This window comes from Thunnus thynnus, chromosome 9 (assembly GCF_963924715.1).
Source record: "Thunnus thynnus chromosome 9, fThuThy2.1, whole genome shotgun sequence".
Lineage (NCBI taxonomy): Eukaryota > Metazoa > Chordata > Actinopteri > Scombriformes > Scombridae > Thunnus > Thunnus thynnus.
The window spans coordinates 25,560,657-25,583,555 of NC_089525.1; the positions used below are offsets into that span (position 1 = coordinate 25,560,657).

General features: G+C 38.0%; 1 protein-coding gene across 1 annotated transcript in view; it reads right to left on the bottom strand.

The window, feature by feature from the left end:
* Positions 1 to 22,899, bottom strand: part of lingo2 (leucine rich repeat and Ig domain containing 2) — a 202,777-nt gene that overhangs the window by 16,403 nt on the left and 163,475 nt on the right. The window lies entirely within an intron of this gene.

A 22,899-nucleotide genomic window follows, 5' to 3' on the forward strand; every position in this document is an offset into this window, starting at 1 on the left:
CTGAATTGGGGCTAAGGGTCGAAGGATAAAGGCTGTTCTGTCTTGCACACATTGTAAAGCCCATTGACTTTGACTTGGATTGAAATCTTGAAAACAGTCTTGTACTAAACTAGTTTACCGCCCTACACAATGTAGAGCCATTTACAAATATTACCAAAATAGATCATAATGGTTTATTAAATAGAGTATTAATTGTAGATTTTCAAAGATGACTTTTCCACAGGAGGCATAGAGCCTTTTGTAAATGTTAGTGGCTGATATCAAATTTGCTGCCTTTAGATGTACAATTTTTCAGTAACAGTAAATGGCATATGATAGAAAACAACACAGATATTCCATGTTTCAATATGCAGTACAGATATTTCAGCTACCACCGATGAGGTTGACTATACTAGTGAGAATGGTAATAAATGAGCAGATCTTAAAAATAAACAACTAGTCATCACCAAATCCATATTGAATCGAATTGAATCGAAAATTGAATTGAATCGAATCAGGACCTTGCTAATCAGAGTCAGATTGATTCAGGAAATCAGTATCTGCATATACATAAATGCAGGCAGCATTGCCTCAAAACATCACTGAATGATTGCTACCCAGGGGAATTCACACAGCAGGGCTAATCTGACTGCAGTCACAGCCGAAGACATTGGGTTTACAAGGGGTTAATGAACTCTCAGAGGACAAATCAAAGCAGGCATTTGAGTGATTTGACTGTTTTTATAGCTTGCTGTTATCAGCCATTCAATATGCTTCCCCCATGGGATTATGGTCCATGCAAAGATCACAAAGCCTTATTGGATATTGATCAGGTCATGTGATTCAGTTGTTGTGGAACCACAGCAACAAAATAAAATGAAAGATACAGCAGGTGGCAAAAGATAATGTCCAAAATGACCATCCTGCTGATTCTTGTCTGGAATGTCTCAGTCAATATTGCATTTATGGTGCTTCATGCTGTTCACGTTCACTTCAAACACTGTGGGATAGATTTCCTGAAGCCCTCACCATGTTTAGTATATCCCCCAACCCCCGCCCTTATCCATTTATGGCATCTCCTGAGCAGCTGCAAGAAGCCTAAAAAGGAGAAAAGTGCCCTTAAATTGTAAATGGTTTCATGCATTGCCAACTGGCCATTCTTTTTCAGAAATTATGATAGTATTTACAGTGTAGTGTGTGCCAGTATCAAAGTTCAACACGTTCTCACTCCCAACTCGTCACATATCGAAGCTTGGTCAGGACCCTGTGGTGTCACGTTGTAACACATGGGGTCCCTCTTTAGCGTCGTTTTTCAACGTGCAGTATCACTGTTAAAAGATAATTATATTTTATGGTGTGACAACGTGGTTGTTAACGTCTGGTTAGGTTTAGGCACAAAAACCACTTGGTTAGTGTTAGGGAAAGATCATGGTTTGGGTTAAAATAAAAAATAAAATAAAAAGGTTAAGGTGGTGTTGAACTGTGCTCTGTGCTGACTCTGTGCTGATTACCAACTTTCTGCCAACAACATTACAAGCCATCCACCGACCCCTCCAACTCCTAATAAGAAAGTCAGCTAATATAGATGTCATGTGAACTACGTCAATTCAGAAATGTTGATATGATACGTATTGTTGAAATGTTAATATGCTCCGTATTACAGGTGTTGAAATGTACACATTCAACATATCTGTAGTTTGCAGAAACATACAATGCCAACGTTTTATTCTGGCGACCAGGCTGAAATTTGTCACCCTATATAGATGTCATCGGTCTCATAGCGTCTATTTCAGATGTTGTGGGAGCTCAACAGTAGTCTATTGGACTACCCTGCACGTTAAAAAATTACGCTAAAGGGGTACCCAGTGCGTTAAAAAGTGACGCCATGGGTCCTGACCAAGCTTCGATATGTGACGAGTCAGGAGTGAGAACGGGCTGCAAAGTTACATGCTGCAGTAGCCAGGGTATAGCTAGCATTTTACATTTTGGTCTGCTTGACACTCTATATATTATATATATATACATATATTAGTTTCAGAGAGACAAAAATACATGGCTTGCTACTGACCTGCATGTCCCTATTCCTAGTGTTGTCACCTATATTTATGCATTGTCTAGGCCATTGTCAAATTGTGACTGGAGCCACCAGAAAGCACTCTTTAAACATTAAGTTCAAGGGAAATAAACTCCCGGATATTTGTCTGGCTATAATTGTGACTTAGTCTGAGACATAAATAATTTATAAATAGCAGTAATTTATTATTAATGTTTGCTGATGTGATTTACCAAATAAAAGTTTCCTTATTTATTTCCTTAAAACCAAACAAATGGGGTTTACTTTAGAGCTGAAACAATGAGTAAAACAATTGATCAACAGAAAATTTATCAGCAACTATTTTGATTAATTGTTCAAGTAATTTTTCAAGAAAAATAGAATCATTCTGAGGTTCTTGCTTCTCTGATGCTACTCATTTATTTATACCATTATGAACTGAATATCTTCTATCAAAACCAGGCAGTTTTACTGGTTAGAGACTTTTGTGCTTTGGTTCTTGGTTGAAACCAAGTAAATAATCCTTCTTAAAGTGAGTAAATGTACACAGTCTAATTTGATACAACCACAAAACAACTGGCAAAGCTCATTTATATCATTCATAAGATGCTGCTATGCTCTGATTGCAGGACATCTATGAACATGAATGACACACATAGTACATATAAATCATTTGAATCCTCTCTACAGTAGCTAATGAGAGACACAGATGATTTCTCCTTTCCTCTGGTGTAAGTCTCATGTATTGCCTTCAAGAAACAAGTCAAACTTGAGCAACAGCACATACCCTTCATCTAAATTCAGTTGTATGATTAATTATCCTGCCATGACTCTTTCCCATCACATACTATTTAATAATTCATGAGGAGAGTTCTTGGTGGTCTCCCGGTATCCTTCACACAGTTCTCATTTGAACAATGTGGGAAATGCAAGTGGTAAGAGTAAAATGAAAAGAAAAACAAGTTAAAATAGGGATCTTTGAGTTTGAATAGTGATCTGTCACAGCTGCTTGTCACAGGAAATAGCCACAGGCTGCATTCAGTCAAATGTGCGTGAACAGGATTGTGCTTGCTGTGCCTGTGGGTGCTCAGGTAATGTCACTGCTTAAACAATGTTGACTTGTGAGAACAGTACAAAACAATGTTGCTAGAATTTAATCAAAATAAACATGTTGGAATTTAATTAAATTGCATTCTCTGTTGCAGATCGCCTCCAGTACAAACACTGGAATAAGATTACAAGACACAATTCAAGAAACTTTGGAAATATTCAAATTGGAAAGTTTGTAAAAATGAAATACTGTTAAAACTGTGTTAAATTACTTCTGTTTCAAAGTCTCTGTGCTCAAGCTTGACACAAATGGCCCTCTTCAGGTGGCTGTCATTGTCATGGTAAACTGAAACACATTACCTGCTCCACTGATTCCCTGGGGCGTTGGGTGAATGAGGCAGGGGAACACCCTCAGCACTAATCACTGAACCACAATCAGTCCCTCCAGGATTTTGCACAGTGTATTTTGTGACTATAGCTGCCAAAATGGTAACATTTCTAGCCATTTTACTTCAATAAAAGATTATATCTGTGACCATTGTTTGTTATTTTGCAATTAAAAATGAGACTGTTTTCAGATGTCACTGATATTTCATAAAGCCAGTGAGAGTAAAAATAATCTCCAATTTTTTAGCATAGCTGGTGCTTTTTAGACAGATATATAACAAAAACTTCTAAAGAACAAATATGTAAATAACTTTGGTTTAATTTCTTAACTGAAAGTCCCTTTAGAGCTTGAAAATAGTTACTCACGATAAATGTTGCAGTTAGTACTATTTTTGCTATTATGTGTACAGTATATCAAATAAACAGTGCAAAATGGCCTCCAAAATCTCTCACTCCCTCCTTTCCTCTACTTTATTCTGTTTAATGTCTCCTTGAAGTTACTTAGTTGGTAAAGGAGGAGCACCGAGAAAGCATTTGGATCCACCCAGGGACTCAGTAGCTCTCTACACAGCAGTAGTTTAGCTAACAATAGCCCTGGGTGATTAGTTTAAGCACTAGGAATGGGTTGGTGTGGGAAGCTAATATTTTTACAGTAGGTCTACCAAGGCAATATATTCTAGGTAGCTACCTGAAATGATGAATATCTCCTTCTCTTTCATGTTGTCAGTACATCGACAAGATCAAGTCACTCTATAAGAAACACAAATGTCAATCAAACAGCAATTACCCAACAGAGAAACCTGTTCTTTGCTGCTTTGGCTTAAATCCTGCATCATAATTTGAATAATTTGAGGTGAGATTAATAGTCATTATCATTTAATTAGAGGTCAGTTAGACCAATATTCAGTTTCAGACTACAAAACTACAGTATTAGTCAAGAATACTGTTTGCTGTTGATGCAAAGTCTATAGCTTGTTTACAATATGAGACATCTTTGATATTTGGCATACTATGGTTTTGTTTGGCCTGTAAAAAAGAAAAAAAGCATGCTCATTTTTTAGTTTTCTATGGGATTCAAGTCATGCAAAATTTGTTCAATAAATGAAGCTAGTAGACCATAAATTAATGATGTAGGCCAAGCAAGTTTGACGCCATTATAAAATTGGAAATCTGTTTTAGTGGTTATTCAAGCTGAGTTCCATTAAAAATAAAAACTATTCAAAGTATGAATATAAATATCATCTGAACAGCTGTGAGGGTAGTGGTGGTAGCTGGCTTTAAACATTCTCAAAAATTATACAAAGGGAGCTCTTTGGTGACCAGCTCAGTGCTGCTGTGATGTTTGTAAATGAAGCAGAACCTGATAGGATTTCACTCTAAGTATTTACAAGAGCTCTATAAATCAATTCTAAAAGCGTATCAAATGTCAGCATAATTGTAAACACAGTTTTATTAATTTTCAGGGGTAAGCATTGGTATTTTTGCATTTTGCTCTCAGTGACATACTGGCATGGACCAGCTCTCTAAAACACAATTAGATTGTGTACATTTTGTGAAACTGTGTATGTTTAATGTCACCACAGATGGGATAAAAGAGTAAACAAGAAAGGAGAAACAGCTCTGGCACAATTCAAACCTACTTTAGTGACTTTACGCAAGTCTCAGACTTACCAGTTTGACAGCTGAGAAAACATTTATATTTTTCAAGTTAAGTAGTAACTTTAGCCTTTGAGTATTTTAGAAATCAATCAAAATGAAAGGTTATGTGACCTACGTCATTTGCCAAGGAGCACATTATTGGAAAGGTCTAACAAACAACTCCTCGAATATTTGCTGAGTTTATGTATGAGGACAGTTTAAAATGTCACTATAAACAATTTTACTTTATTGAACAGCAGAAGAATAGAGATCATTTGTTGACAAATCTTTCTAAGGCCATAGATTTAGAGACAGACACATCAACAACCCTATATCATTTGACAGTAAATGCTTTAGGGATTTGGACTCTTCATAACCATTTTCTCACTTCCTAAAGGTTTGTTGCTACCTGGATACCTGGGACGGGTTTCATCAAGGGTCTGTTTGCTGAAGATAAGCCCAAAACCAACTCTACTGCAGACAGACCCTTTTGCAAAGAAATCATTAACATGGCTATTTCTCATAGCACCTCACCAATTTCTCCCATCATTTTCAGCATCCTGAGCACTGACAGTGTCTACTTAACTTAATGACGTTCTTGACTGCTTCAAGGTAAGTGATTGGAAAGTGTATAATCTTTTAAGAGGGCTGAAAGGTAATGCTTAAAGGAGGGAATGGCTAATAATGTTTTATTATGAAAACAGATTAAATTAATCTATGGATTAATCAGTTGCTCTGTGGACTGCCCCTCGGAAATCTTATTATCCGCCTCTCACAACACTGCAGTATTAGTGAGACACTTTCTTAGCATATGCAAACTGCTGTCCATACTGCATTTCCAAAAAACCACTGCCATTCAATAAATACCTCACCAGAGCTCTAATTCATGTTTATTGTTTGTAGCTGAGAAATGTTCTAAAAGCATTTAGAACAAATGGATTATAAACTGACAGATAGAACTGGATGCGGAGAAAGGACATGGACAGAGTTCTGAGCTTATCTTCCATGGCAGCTGTTTATAAGGGCAGTCACACCTTCAAGCCTCTTTCTGACCAACTCTTACTGCTGTATATACTGTCAGCCAATATGCTGGTGTCTGCTGACAATATCAGTGTTCTCTGAGCACACATTATATTTTATTTGTACTTGTTTATTCATCTCACAATTTCAGCGATTCAAACAGATTTTGCATTAATAAAAACACATAGACAGACTTACACTTAGATATTCTCAAAATATCTTACTCTCAAACCAAGTTTGCATTGCTAGAAACTTCACACATTGACCTATCAACAAATCCAGCACACCTCCAAACAGCTCAGTAATATGTCACTGACAAAACAATGAATTGAATCTGGTATCTTTTTGCATTGTAATTTAAAGGCCAAGCGCCGAGTCTAGTATTGCTATGAGAAAGAAAAGTTCTCTCTCTTTCTGTGTCTATATGTATCCCACAGCATATTGCAGAATATCACAAATGTATTTATCAGTCATTTATCAGTCATCAATAATGCTAAGATACAGGGCTAAAAAACATGCATTAACCAGATTAATCTGGTCCAGTGTAGAGCCTTAAACTGATTTGATTTCATGCTAACCGACTGAACTGGCATTTTTCACTATGAGACTCATGACAATGTGTCTCATATCCAAATGGATGCCAAAGACAAGCTGGGGGAAGTAGGCTGACCTGGGCTTACGGCACAGATCTTTGTTTGTGCCGTTCTTTGTTTATTTTTGAACGTGCACATGTAACGTGCGGAAGTTGACAGTGAGACGTCGCAGAGATCTTCTCTTCTCACGTAAATGTCACACGACACAAACAGGCATTATTTGTATAAACTGACCACATATTGTAAATCTAAATGGTTACTTTCTTGCCTGAAAAAATGCCAGTAGACGAACAGACAGTAGACTGCGGGTTGTTGCTTTCAGACATGCTGATATGCCTGCAGACATGACTGTGGAAGCGCTGTAAATGCCCCCAGATGATGTAATAGAAAACTGTTTGCACTGAACATTTTGAAAGAGCAACAGCCAATGGGGAAACTCCAACACTCGTCCATCCGACTGATGGTGTAACTTCATCACTCAGTCAGTGACTCAGTCAGTCATGGACAATTCCGTTTCTAGGGCTGGTCCTTGTGGTCCTCCCAGAAACACAAAGTATGCCAGGAGACCTAATACTAAAGGGAGGTTTGTTCCATATGAGTCATCAGTACAACAAAGGCTTGGTCACCGTTTGTTTTTAAGCTGGACTCTTGAACAGCCAAAAATCCTAAATTGAAAATTTCTTGTTTGATACTGACATATTACGGTAGTTTAAAACTGGTGGATTATCTTATTGGGAACTGGAGCCATCTATATATTCCTGTATGTGGCCCTTACTTAAACAATACACCCATATTATACACTTCTAGGGATGCATAAATGGTCTTGAATGTTATTTGGTTTTATAACTGACCCTTTTCCAACAGTTCTCATTAAGCTTTCAGTGTGAGTGGCCACAAAAGGTACTACCAAAAACAGCACTACAATGCTCCACTTGTTCCAAGGTGCCCCTTAGGGTTGCTTCTAAGGACACTGTGTCATGATGGTAGAAAAGTTCAGGGGAAAAGGTTATTGCTTCCAATCTGGCGGGGGGAAAAAAGGAAAGCATGATGACTAAGCTAGAGGGCACTACTGATGCCTAATTATAGTCCAGATGGTCTGAATAGGTAGGACTTCCAACAATTAATTACTGAATGTCCATGTGCTACACGCAGCCAGCATCCCTCTAAAAAGGTAAGCCAACATATCTTCATTTCTTATTGAAAGGATTGATGAAGATTGAGAATTTGTGGCTATAAAATTATAATTTTGATTTTCAAAGAGACAATTGTTTATATGCAGTATGTCAGGTATTCTTTTATGTTTACATTTTAAAACACAACTTAACTGCCTCTGTCACATTTTAATTTTTGTTTGCAAAACACATCCTCCCAAGGGAAATTCCCTGACATCTTTTGACCTTGTTCATAGCAACCATGTGTCTACCTTTAATTTCAACCCTATCACAGATGTTTTTATGATGACATGAACCTCAAAAAACATAATGTCTTCTATTGATCATGACCACACTCTACCAAATGTGCAGTATTGTCATGATGGCTGATTGTGCTCCAATATTTAGGGGATTAAACTGTTTAAGCCAAGAAAATTAAAGTGCCATCAGGGGAAATTTTTAAGGATATGTGGTTCAGTAGTTTAGAATGGGGGTGAATTTCTGGCACCCTATCTGCAAAAACAAAGAACAAAAGAGGACGGAAAATAGATCTCTGTTTTTTTTCCGACAGACATCCAACTGGTCAAACGGCAGGAGGTTTAACCTTTAACTTCAGATAGAGTTGAACAACTTTCTTTCCAAGCAATATGAAGATGATGTGTGGTTATGTCTTGGCCACTGGCCACCATTTTTTCTGTGTGACAATTAATTTGATATATATCACATATGACATAGCCCATGGGCCCCATTATATGATCCAGGATATCCAGGAAGGGTCTGGTGGAGACACTTCAAACCTATCTTCTTTCGACAGATAGAGCACACTTCGTTCTGTTTTAATAAGAGAAAAGAGCTGCCTGTGTCTTCCCATGTAGAAGTCAGTTTTTACTAGTTAGTAACATGCTTCAAGCTTAGGGTTTACTTTTTAGGGGTGTGTGAAGTGCAACCAAGGAGGAGGAAGGGAGGGACCATCATGAAAATTAGTTGTAATTAAAAAGAAGTGAGTCAAAACAGTACAACAAGCCACAATCACAGAGCTTGTGTGATCATAGAGTCAGAAATGCGAAATAGCACAATCATCTGTGGATGTAACTAAGACGAAACATAAAGTGGTTTTACTATTTGGTGGTATGTGTTACATGTTTTAATGTGGTCCACTTTGCGCAGGGGGCGTGTTAGAGTTATGGTAATGTAGGAACATCACCTTTATCATTGCCAGCTCGAAAGATCAGCTGTTCTACAGCGGGGTTTCCCAGTGGAGTCTCCAGTGGAGTTTCCCGGTGGATTTCCGGCTCATGAACGTTGCAGGAGCCTCAAGGAACAGTTTTAGGAATACAGAAATTCAGCTAAATTTATGACAGGTCTGGACTATCTTCTATCTGGAGTCACATCAGGGTGAAAGCAACAGGGGAGGATGTGCTTTGGAATGTGTGTGTGTGTGTGTGTGTGTATGAGATTAGAGGTGAAAAGAGCGCATAAAATGTAGATAGAGTTGTCCAAACTCATCAAACAAATTGATGAGGTTTCACTGTGATTAACAGTTTCTTTGTATTTGTCCAAGGAAAGGGTCCTTAAATCCAGTATCCTCTGAAACTTAGGTTGACAAGCATGTAGCAACTCTAGTGTCATTACTTCCACTTGGGATTGTCCCACACCGTTTATAGAGAGTTTGGGGTGAGGAGATGGTTCTGTGAAGAGTCAAACTGACACTTTAATGTGGAGAAAGGGTCCTCAGTTTAACTGAGGGCACTTCCAGACGAAGTTGAATATACATCCATGCCTTTGAGGTTAGGGGTTATTGTTGATTGAGCCCACATGGGCTCTGTGGAGATTGCAGGAAAGACAAAGATCAACTGGTTCTCCTACAGTAATGACCCATCAGAAGTACAAAGAACTGCTAAGCAATGTCTCCTGTTGTAACCCAGCTGGAGAGGTGGACATTCAGAGGTTCTTCAGTTTCCTCAACAAAAGAAAATCATTGTGTTAATTAGGAAATGCTTTAGGTGTCACGAAATGTGACATCATCAACAACTCCATATATCTAGCGCACACCAGGATAGTAGGATTGACACTATTTTATTGATAGATTTCATTAAAACAAGAGAAGTGTACAATGCGTTTCGCATGTTGCTTCATCAGATTCGCGCTGTGCTTGATTGCCATCAGGTGTGCCTTTAAATAATCAGGTGCTGATTAGCTTAGAATCCAACAGGTTCACATTCATACAGTATCTCATTATGCAATCCAAATGCAGTTAAAAAGTCAATAATAATAGGCGACAGCAACTATAATTCTACTGTACAAAATTGGATCGAAATATAACATTTCCCTAAGGCCCACTGCCATGTGAAAATGAGATAAATGTCAGAGTGCAAAATACATAGTCAGACTATCCCATTTCTAATACTACAGAGGATAAGTAAATCCAGAAAACATACATTTTCATAAGATACCATAAATACAAAATGCATGAATTTCCTAATAATAAGATATACTGTATATCAAAAATTAGTAGAAAAGAGTAGAAAAAATGTATATTAGAAGAAAGAGGGTACTATACAAAATACATACTACATTTCACCATAATACATTTCCAGAGTCTGAGGAGGTGAATACTATTACAGAGTAGATATTAAATATACCTGTCTTAATAAGGGAGAGGAAGGAAAAGGGCTGTGCCTGGAGTGGTTTTAGTGGCTCAACTTTACCTACACACAAAGTCACCCACAGAGAAACAATGTAGGTTAGAGATACAAGCAAAATTTACAAAAATGGACTCAAGTCCAATGCCTCATTCAACCAATGTGGCTCCAGAGAGTATATCTGATATGCTTCCCTTTTCAATAACTGATTTATGATATTGACACCCCTAAGGTTAGGAATTCCACTGACAAAGAAGTGGAACATAGGAACTGATTTCTGAACTGAAAGCTTATAAAATTAAGAAATTTGAACATGATGTGGAGAATTACAGGAGTGAATCGGTATATAAGTGGATGAGTGACCAGCAGAAGAAAAAGAAGGAGAAGAGAAGAGTGGTCAGGGAGTCGTCAAGATGGCGGCATGGAAGACGGACGCAGTGAAAACAACTCCTATACAAAATTCTTTCTTTACCCCCACTCCATGCAACTTAAACACAGTAGCAACTCTCGTTGCCTATTAATATAAACCAACACTATTAAACTGGAAATGTCTCAGAAAAAAAGCTGAAGCAGTGATGAAGGAAGATAAAAGCAGAAAGCCAATTGCATCACCCATGCATAGCACTAACACTAGCATTAGCCCGCCTAACGCTAACACCGAAGGGCCACCAACATGGTTTCATGAAGAAATGGAAAAAGGGTGTAACAAAATTCAAGCCTTGTTGGATCACAAGCTGAATACTTTACTTGACTTGGTGGAAACTTTTATCAGTGACAACCGTGCACTGGGGCAACATGTTAAAGTGTTAAAGATATTGAAGACAAGCAGGTTAGCCACACAGAAAGCTTCAACCAAGACCTTGGTGATTATAAAAAAAGACAGAAGAAGAAATTGTGGTCTAAAAGAAAAGCTCGATGATTTGGAGAACAGAGTGAGGAGGCAGAACCTAAGGCTGGTTGGCCTACCAGAAGGTGTGGAGGGGAAAACCCAATTGCCCTCCTACAAGAGTGGCTCCTGAAAATACTAGGCCTTAAGACTGTGGACTCAACTGAGATTGAGCGGGCTCACCATACACTCCAGAGCCGTCTCGAAGAAGGCAGCCTCCCTCTGGCTCTAGTGATCTGTCTGCTTCACAGATGTGACGAAAATCCTTGACATGGCATGGAAGAAAATACCCCTCCAGTATGGTAACTCCAATATTATGATCTTCAGAGATATGCCCACGGTTCTCTACAAGAAAAGGAGCACCTTCACGCCACTGAAGAAGAAGCTGCATTACAAGAACATTTCCTTTAGGCTATTCCATCCTACCAACTTGGTCCTGGACCTCCTGGAGGGCAAACGCACCTTCACATCCCCAGTGTCAGCAGAGCACTACTTAGGAAAACATCATCTTTAATTTTTGACCTGAACCTGCGACTTCCACTGCCTCTACTTGATCAAGAAAGTGAACAATGAGCACCGATACCTAGCAGGCACCATGTAAGTTAAAACTAAGGCTTGGAAGTGTCTTGCCCAACCATAAAGACTGCTTAATTGACTGCAGTAAGTCACAGACTGTTCTCCTGGCTACATTTTTGATGGCACAGCAGCCAGAACGGTGGGGGACTTCATAACTCCCTTATTTCTTAAGAATGAAAATCTATGTATACAGCAAACTTTATGTTGATCCCTCACTAGATCACATTCTGTAAGACTCCACACAGGTTGGCTCACCATGATGTAGGCATCAGAGATTTATTTATTTATTCATTTATTTTTATTTTTCTGTATTTTTTGACTTACCTATCTTATCAATTACTTATTTAACACCTCCCCTCACACAGTGTCTGTTTTGTATCTCTACAAGCAGACCCTTATAGATGTCTCACAAGGTTCCATTCATCATATATACATACTTTTCTTTTTTTTCTCTCTCCTCTTTTCTCCCCTCACTGAAATCTCATCAGTCTATAAAGCATTTAATATTTAAATTAGTTTCATCTGTTCTACATGTTATCTGTAAAATTGTTAGTGATAACTGGTTCCATGTGATTAAAATCTCAACATATCTCAAGCCTTATTCAAGGGACCCTGAACGATCATTTTAAGATCTCAGATTGGAGTTCATAAAAACAGATTTCTCCTTCCCCCAGATTATCTAGGGAAGTTTCGGAAGTGTTTCATAATCGAGTTGTTCCTATTCATAACTTAAATACTCTGACCCAGTTTAGGTAGCTTGGTTTCATTTGCTAGGGTGGTGTATGTTGTTACTATGCATGACGATGGGAAGAAACATAGGCCAGTTTCCATTTTCATGGCAGATTGGCTTTGAGAGGGAGAGGGTGGGTAGCAGAAAGGGCAGTTATTTTACTTAACTCACCAATATTCTCTCCTTTTTTAAATATAATTTTTACTTCTTTCCAATCCTCCTCCTTTCATTCAAGTTAATATGTCAACCCATCAAGGTACGACAAACCCATGTTTTCAGCTACTACACTATAGCTTTTGTTGCTGTGATCTACTAATTGTAGCTATACCAACCACATGTTGCACAACATATAAGTTTCTGAGCTGGAACACTAATGGACTTAACCAGCTGGGGGGCAAAAATGCCCCTAGAAATCTCAGAATGCCCCTAAAAACCGTGATCAAGGGGCAAAAATTTCCCCCAAGATTTCAATTTTTTAAAAATCATATTAACCAGTTTAGACCAATATCCCAATCCTACATTAAGCCATCATTTAATTTTCATTTAATTTCCATTTCTGTCTCTAACACACACTCACACAAACAGCGCTGTTGTTCACACAATGCTGCTGTTACGATACCTGGCAGAGGCCATGCAAACCTGAACCTGCAGTGAAGTTGGCTGCTGCAATGGACCAGTACCTCATTAAAAAAGCTCCAACTGTTAACAAAGAAAGCAACTAAAATGCTCAGCCTGTCACCAACGCCACCCCCAGCAAATAAGATGGCAAAGACAGTTGCCACTTCTACAATTGAAAAAAGGAAAATAGACTGGCTTGGTGTTGAAGAGGTGAATAAGACGATTCTCCTCTTCTGTAAAGCATGCAGGGCTCATCCACCCAAACATAGCCTTGGACAGGTAAAAGCTAATCACAATTTTGTTAAAGGAAGTGAACAGGTTAAAAAGTATTCAGCTCATCGTCACCAAACGAGCAAGCACCATCGACTTGCTTATGATTGTGCGTTAGCTAATCTTAGTGTTAGCAAGTTGGCTAGATAATGTTAATGTTACAGCCTACATGTGCGTCTTGCCGACTGGTGGGGTGATCAGTGCTGTAGACTAATGTTACTGAGCTCAATGCACTGAGTGAAGTAAGCAATGATGTAGTGCTGGATAGTTGAGTCTGTAAAGTTAGACAGTGGGGACAAAAGTTGCCTCACAAATATTTTTTAAATTTCCTACACTGGAGGGGGCAGATATAGTTTAGTCAGGGGGTATATATTTGAGACCAACTGGTCATTATGCTCAACACCTATAGATAAAACCAAGATGACCCTAACTTCTATGTGAACCTCTTTCTTAAAGTAACATGCACCCACTCAGAGCTAATAGTTTGTGGTGATTATAACCTGGTACTTGACCCCATTATGGACAGATCCTCCTCAAACCCTTAACCTTCAACATCGGCTGCTAGGGCCCTCACAGAAGAACTTTTAGACCTCAATTCACACAATGTATGGCAGGAGGGACATAAATCTCAATATGAATATACTGTAGCTTCTACTCTCATATGCACAACAGCTATTAGGATTGTTGCCTTCTTTATTCATGCAGCAAAAACCCATCTTGTCTCATCCTGTGAATATTTAGCCAAGACACACTCAGTCCATGCTCCCCTTTTGCTCCAAACAGCTATAAAGGACTCTCACATGAACTACAAATGCTGGAGGTTTCCCAGCCATCTAATCAATGACATTGACTTCATCAAATTAATTAATGAGCTGTTGGACTGGTATCTGACAACAAACAAAAATCCTGCTTCTCCAGCAATTGTTTGGGAGGCTCTAAAGATTATGTAAGCGGCACCATTAGTTACTCTTCCTGGAAAAAGAAAAGCAACACTCTTGATCACACTCACAGGAAATTTTTGATCAGCTGACTGCAAAAAAGGTGGAATAAAACATTATTATTATGCGGGAGGTGGAGAATGCGATGGTCAGGTTGAAACAGTGTTATTATGAACAGGGTGAAAGGACAGGAAAATTGTTAGAATGGCAGATAAGAAGGGAGGACGCAACTAAATGTATTCCTGCCATTAAACAGTGTGATGGGGGAGAGTTGGTCTGCAACCCAATACTCATAAATCAAGCCTTTTCAGACCTTATAAGTCTCTCTACTCCTTGCAGGGTGAGAAGACATAGGGTATCTATGAATTCGTAGACAGTCTAGGCATCCCTAAAATATTAGAAACAATGAAGGGGGATCTTGAGAGTGAGATAACTAAATAAGAGGTATTAGAGGTTATAGCATGATTACCATCAGGAAAAGCTCCAGGGCCTGATGGTTTTTCAATAGATTTCTTCAAATCTGAATTTATATTGAGTTCTAATTATTTCATGTTTAACAAGAACTACTATTTACAGACTCAGGGGACAAGCATGGGTTCTCCCTTTGCTCCTAATTATGCTAATTTGTTTATGGGTCTGTGGAAGAAAAGGTGTATATTCAACAATAATCCTCTTTTGAAGAGCATTTTGTTCTAAAAGAGATTTGTCGATAATAATTCTTGGATTTACTGATATCTGTGAATGAAAGCAGAGAACTTGATACCTCTTTATTTTGAAAAGATACTGACAGAAACGTTATCTTTCATGCCTGAAGTCACCATCCTCAGGAAATGCCAGCCAACATTCCCTATGGGCAGTTTGTAAGGCTAAAATGTATATGTAATAAAGAGAGTGATTTTGATGTTGAAGCCAGAGAAACGGAGGCAAGATTTGTCCAAAGACGTTACAAGGACCATGTTATTGATACAACTATCAACAAGTCTAGTGCCCTAAATAGAAAACTATTATCTTGTTCATCTCAAAATCTAAGAATGTGTCTGAATACAATAATATCTCTGGGAGGGTTAAGAACATTATTAAAAGTCATTGAGGTTTACTAAATTGTGACCCTTCTTCTTCAGGTCTTCTTCTCTGCAGCATATCTCTGCCTCTATGCTAAGGTTTTGTTATAAAAGGGGTAAGAATATAAGGGACTCTATTGTGACATCTATGTATAGAGAACATAACATGAAAACTAACTGGCTCTTTAACGAGGTTAATGGAAATTATAAATGTGGTAGATGTACACATTGCTCTAACACTTATGATACTAAAGAAGTTTTGTGATCCTCACACAGATAAAAAAGAGTTAATTGATTGTATGTCTACACATGTCACCTATATGCTGAAGTGTCCACATGGCTTTATATATGTAGGCCAAACAAAGAAATTACTTTGTGAGTCTTGGTGACTATGTTTCCGAGAAGCGAAGCATTCTCTATGGTGTTCCTCAGGGCTCGATCCTTGGTCCATTGTTGTTTCCCCTTTACATGATCCCGCTTGGAGAAATTATCCGTAACCACAGGATACATTTTCACTGTTATGCTGATGACACCCAGCTGTATTTATCTGTAGTACCTGACAATAAGGATGCCCTGGCTCTCCAGTATTGTGTGGTGGATGAATGGCAACTTTCTCAAATCAAACAAAGACAAAACTGAAGTCCTTATCATAGGCACAGACACTCAAAGAGATGAAATGATAAACAGACTCGGAAATCTGGCCCTACAGGTAAAATCAAAAGTGAAAAACCTGGGTTTCATTCTTGATCAAGACCTCAGTTTTGACAATCATATCAGCAAAGTTACTAAAATAGCCTTCTATCACTTGAGAAACATCGCAAGAGTCAGACCCTACCTCTCCCTAGAGGATGCTAAAAAACTGACTCATGCCTTTGTACTCTCATGGTTAGATTATTGCAACGCTATAAATAAAGCTTATTATTATTATTATTATTATTATTATTATTGTTATTATTATTATTATTATTATTATTATTAGTTGAACATAAAGCATCTATAAGAAATTAAAACATGGATTATTCTGTTGCGAGGCACTACAAGGAAAGAAACCACAATTCTGCTGCTTCCCTTAAATTTATAGGTACTAAGAGAGTCACTCCTAACCCTACGGGTGGCAATATCATAAATCAGTTATTGAAAAGGGAAGTATATTCTATATACTCTCAACTCCTTGGAGCCACATTGACTTAATGAGTCATTAGACTTGAGTCCATTTTTGTAAATTGTGCTTGTATGTCTAACCTACATTGTTTCTACGTGCCTACAGGTGACTTCATGTGTAGTTGAAGTTGAACCACTAAACCCCCCCCGACACAGCCCCTTTCCCTCCCCTCCCTTATTAAGAGAGGTATATTTAATATCTACTCTGTAATAGTATTCACCTCCTCTGACTTTTGAAATGTATTATGGTGAAATGCAGTATATATTTTGTATAGTACCCTCTTCTAATATATTTTTTTCTACCTTTTTTCTACATTTTTGAGATGTATCTCATTATTAGGAAATGAATGTATTTTGTAATCTATGATATTTATGGTATCTTATGGAGATGTATGTTTTCTGGATCAACTTATCCTCTGTAGTATTAGAGATGGGATAGTCTGACTATGTATTTTGTATTCTGACATTTATTGTATCTCATTATCTCATGGAAATTAGTCTCATGGAAATGTAATATTTCAGTCTAATTTTTTCCGGTAGAATTATAGTTGCTATTGCCTATTATTATTGACTTTTTGAAATGCATTTGGATCGGATAATGAGATGCTGTCCAAATGTGAACCTGCTGGATTCTCCGCTAATCAGCACCTGATTATTTAAAGGCACACCTGATGGCAATTAAGCACAGAGTGAATGAGAAACGCGTAGTTCGCTCCTCTGGTTTTATTGAAATCTATCAATAAAATAGTGTCAATTCTAGTGTCCTGGTATGCACTGTAATATTATTTTTTGGTTTATCCTGCACCAACTGGCACCCGGGAGAAAGGCATTGCTATGCATGGGGTATCTTCAGTATTTGAGCTCCATGTATCTAGTTGTAGCAAATAAAGTTTGAGTATTTAAAATATTCTGCCTTGTTAGTCGACATACTGTAGCTTTATTAACAAAATCTTACCTGTGGGCTTTTCTAAGACAACACATATCAGCAGTCACAGTATCAGGTTACCCCTTTATGTGATGATCCTCCAGGATGATCCACCAGGCGTAAGCCTGGAAGAGATTATGTGTTCGGTCGTGTGTGTCTGTGTCTGTATCTGTCTGCAGCTAATCTTGAATACTACTGGACCTATCAGCCTAATATTTTTTTGTGCACATTTATGACTGTATGCTCAAGGACCTCTCGTGGTGCAGTGATTCACAATTGTTGAAAAACCTCTTTCATAATGTCTTTTATACCGCCATTGACTGCTGACTCGTGACTCCTCTTAACTGGCCGATAGTGGCCGCAACAAATGGCATTTCTGTCAATTGGTTAGGCTAAAAATAAGTCTGTTGCAGGCCACATTTTGGCCTTTGTCGTGGCTCATAAACTGACATCCATAGAAAGGTTTGGTCTCATCTTGAACCGGGGCATCTGCAGATTAATTCAATACACGATATTTTATGTTCCACCCAAGTTAGGGATGATATGAGATGAATAAATCCCTGTTTTTGTTAGCTTCACCGCTATCTTGACTCTAAAGGAACTGAGAGGGACAACTGAGTGAGATTCAACTAATTGTTTGGGAGGGGAGAGGGAGGTTTGGGAGGGGTTTTAAATTGTGCAGTGTTACAACAAAATGTTCTAAATAAATAACAGTGTTTAAATTGAGAAGTTTGGACTTATTGTCCCTTTTATTGTTACCTTATTAAGATTTTACAGCTAGGCGAACCCAGGAGGGCACTTGGTTACAATACCATTACACTATTCTATGCATCTTAAAGGAAACTGAGACTATACATGCCCCCAGACACACCCGGCAGAGATCTGCACTCTACTGAGTGCACTCTTTTAGTTAAAACTGCATGCGACATAAATAAAAGATTAACCTGGAAAAAAACAGTAGTATTGTATTGTGTGCTGTGGTGTCAGGTGTGCAATGCAATAATTCGAAAGAGCCATCATCACAACTGATGGCAAATATGAGCATGGCGTGTATCGCCTTTAAAAATCTCAAAAACCATGAATTAACTGCAGGGTCAGGCATTTTTCTTTCATTAATGCATATGAAAGCAATTATGTGAATAAAATTCAGAAGTCCTGATGTCTAATGCATTAAAGCTTACTTACACCCCACGGCCTTCACCTTTGTATTGATGCTGTGATAATTCACTTTCACTGTAAGAGCTGCGTTTTTGCTCAGTCACTCAAACAAAAATCTTGACTTGACTCATCAAATTCTCAAGGTGCAGCCGAAAGCAATTACAGAGCCTTGGGGTGGAAGAGCTATTGCCAAGGCCTTTTTCTTACTCTGCCTCTAATAAAGGCTCGCCTTACAAACAAGATTAATCATGCTCCTCTTTTCATTAAACCTCAGCACTTTTGTAAAACCTCTCAGACTAGCATCATATACTCATTACATGTACACCTCACTGCTGAAGACAATAATGGCTCAGATTTCCAAACCATTTTAGCAGCAGTAAGATTAAGCCTAACGTACAGCTCCTTTGGAAGAACCATGCATGACATGCCCTTGCAAGGTGCTTTGTTTCTCTTTTTAAAATTAGACTTAAACTTATTTCTTTCCTTTATCATAGTGTGCTTGAGAGTGAAACAGAAATCGGTGTCATTGAGACACATAATAGGATGACGAAGATTGCAGGTTCTAAGGTATGTATTCATGCTATACTTGGGGATTCATGTAGAAAAGATGCATTCATCATTCACTCAACCATTGTCCTCTGCTGCAGGTTTCTATTACTCATGCTCATGTGGAGCAGATGAGTAATAGGATAATAGGCTGAGTAGTATACACAGAAGTTGTGTTATAAGATGGATGCAGCTTAGTAAGGCAACAACGATGTACAGGATGCTCTGATTTTCTACAAAGGGCATCTGGCATAATTATGTTTCTGTAAAGTTTGGTGGCACTGGTGCTGATTTTATGGGATGACATGGATTTACTCCCATCTGTGTTAGAGTCAAAAATTATTTTTGTCTGTAGGCAGACAAAAGCTCTGTTTGGCACACATAAAGTCTTTCAGGCAGCAAACACTCCAAAATCCCACTTTAAATATTGCAGATGATCAAACCTAAATTACATATTTTATAAGTTATATAAAACATAGAAGCTAGTAATTGTACAAGCTCAAAACTGCTAAATTAGGCCACAAAACATTTCTATTTGCTGAATGCAGACATGTTTACACACTTCATATACACAATTAAAAAATTATAAATTAAGTTTAGTAAATTAAAGAGGATTATACAGAAATTAATGCAGATATAACTTCCCCTGCCTTTCCCTTTCCACTTTCCAGTTGGAGATTATCAATTCATAAATTAATCCATTCAAGGTATTGTGCTGATATGAACAACTCCACAATATAAACATGAAATGAAAATACAGTCCTTATATAAATTACCCTTAATGATTCTGACAGATTTGAAAGACATATGCCTAAAAATTCATTTTTAGGCATATGTGAGAGCTGCATTAAAGCTGCATTAAAGGTGTCTTACCGAAGTCATTTAGAGAGTAGCCACTTTTGGATGCAATGGAAAAAGCAAGCCAAGCCAAAAAACAGTCCCTTAGACAGCAGAATCCTCATCTTCATCCGGTGTATTTACCTCTATCTGAGAAATCTCTCCAGAGTATAACAGCTGCAGGAAACTATGGCACAAACAACTGTCTGAACATTCTTCATACATGGCAAAATTAATGTTTTTGTTATTTAGTTTTCTTGCATTTTCAAGACAAAATCCTTTCAACTTTGTCAACACTATCTAATAAGAGCAGAACACAGACAAAGAAGATTCAATAGGTCTGTTTGTCTGCTAATGCGATCGGAGGCTGCTAGCTAGTTACCTAGTCTGGTTAATTAACCCCCAGAGGTTTGGAGAGAGCAGAGGCTGCAATCTCAGTAGGCCTACTGGGCTCAATCAAGACCACAAACTGAACATTGTATATGGCATAAAAGTGTTGTAGTAAACACATTCTCTTCCCTCTGCCAAACCCTGGGGAGCTCTTAATCAAACCACAGTGCACTCATGATGGTGCCTCCACACAAAATGAAAAGGAGAAGAAGGGAGAGAAAAGACAGAAAAGTGTGTGAACTCAAGCCCTCGGCCTTTTATCTGAACTCCTCTGACATTTTAACACTGCTGCTCTCCGTGGAGACTGTTTTGCCAAATGATGGGAAGAAATCACAATGTGTTGTAGAGAATGATGTTTTGTCTTTAATCATGTGCTTCACCTTGTATGGTATTGTTTCTCACAGAGAACTGAGTTAACATAGTGCAATTAGAGTAATTTCACTGATGTATGTTTTGTCATTTAACACAGAATGTGATCATTAGCAATCTGTTGTAATGTAACTGTTTTCGATTTCATTCTAATGTTACAGACATTATGGACATAATCTGTCAAAACAGTGTTTTTTCTTCTCATGTGATGAGCTTTAGTCACTGTTATTGCTGAAAATTATTTACAGTTGGTGTTCAGGGAGCGCTGGGCCATTTTATGACTGTGGGGCAATTTAAACCTGGTCAAAAGTGTTTGAAAAATTCAAAATAGGCAAATGCCATTTCCTGAAAATGTATTTTTGCAGATGCAAGCTTGTACTGCGCTTGTCTGCAAGCTTGATTATTCAGGAAAGAGATAACACTGATGAAATAAAGCAATGCATAATGTGTGATGATTAAAAGACCTTTTGATGGCATCTTGCTCCCGTAATTTGATATGGATCCACTTCAAACAGAATTTTGGTGCAAGATATGACATGGCAGAAGGGGGAATAATTCAAATGTGGTAAATAACAGTTGTTTTTTTCTCTGTACTCTACTAGTACAAAAATCTTTTTCAAAACGGGTAACTGGTGGCATACTAAAAAAGAACAGGCAGGTGGAGGAAGACAGCAAATGTTCCAATCATATCACCAGAGCAGAACATTTATCATCCTTCGAGGCCTTCTTGTAAATCACCACAAGGTCTTGCCCCCAAATTACCGAGGACATAGCCAGAAAATAAATAATTAAAAGCCCGTTTTCTGATCTGAGGTTCCTGAATGATAAATGATGAGGCTTGGATGGTGAGAGCACGAGGAGCTCAATTCTCAAGTCCTTCAAACACTTGGTGTAGGGAGGTGAAGGATAGGGTAGCGATGTGGGTACACAGATTCTAGTAGAATACAAGCTGACTGACTGACTCACTGACTAAAAATTAATGCACAAGGCAGCAATGGTACTTCTGTAATTTAAATTACAATGGAAAAAATTTGTAGGCTGGTGCTGGAGCATTTCAGGAGCCATTATACTTCCTGGATCTTTTTCCTCCAAGATATCCAGCTGTGAAAAAGAGTAGGCAGAGCTACCGCTGAGATGTTAGTGCTATTTATGTTACAGCTGATGTTCTGGTGTAAAATCTGATCTGTGTAAAATGTGTATTTGTATGAAGGATATCTTCTTCATGTATGAGCTGTCATAATATATTAAGTGTTCCATGTAATTCATATGTGCATTATATGACAACCAAGACAATATTCTCATATTGAAGAGGAAAACATATATCTACATCCAAGAGTAGATATGAAATGAAACACCAATGCCAGGCACTCAAGTGGATGAAAAAAATATAAAGCCTTTAATACATATAGACTTATTTTTAAAACTACAGCAACGCATGCCGGTGCACTTGCCTTACTTAAGGGATCTTGATAAACAATAAACACCAATAAACCATCCAATCCCATCCATCAAAGTAGACATGGTTTAGGGTTGGGTATCGCTTCAATTTTATCAATTCTGATTCTGATTCTGCTGATAGAATCTGGTTCTTATCGAATCTCGGCTCTGATTCCAGTACTTTTTGGAGAGAAACCCCCCCCCCAAACATTTCAAGAACAAAAATTAGCCTACCTTTATTCTTGGCACATTTAGGCTATAATCAGTAAACTCAACTGTGACAGGAAGGTTTCTTTTTCCCTTCATTTATTAAAATAAATATTGCTCCTTAATATAAGGAATGATCAACAAAATCAATTACAAACCAAAGTTATTTAAATAAATAATGGAAAAATATGACAAAAAATATTAGAATATAACAAAATATTTAACAGAAAGTTGTCATGGAAGCAGCAACAATGTCAAAGAGAGTAGATGTCTGCAG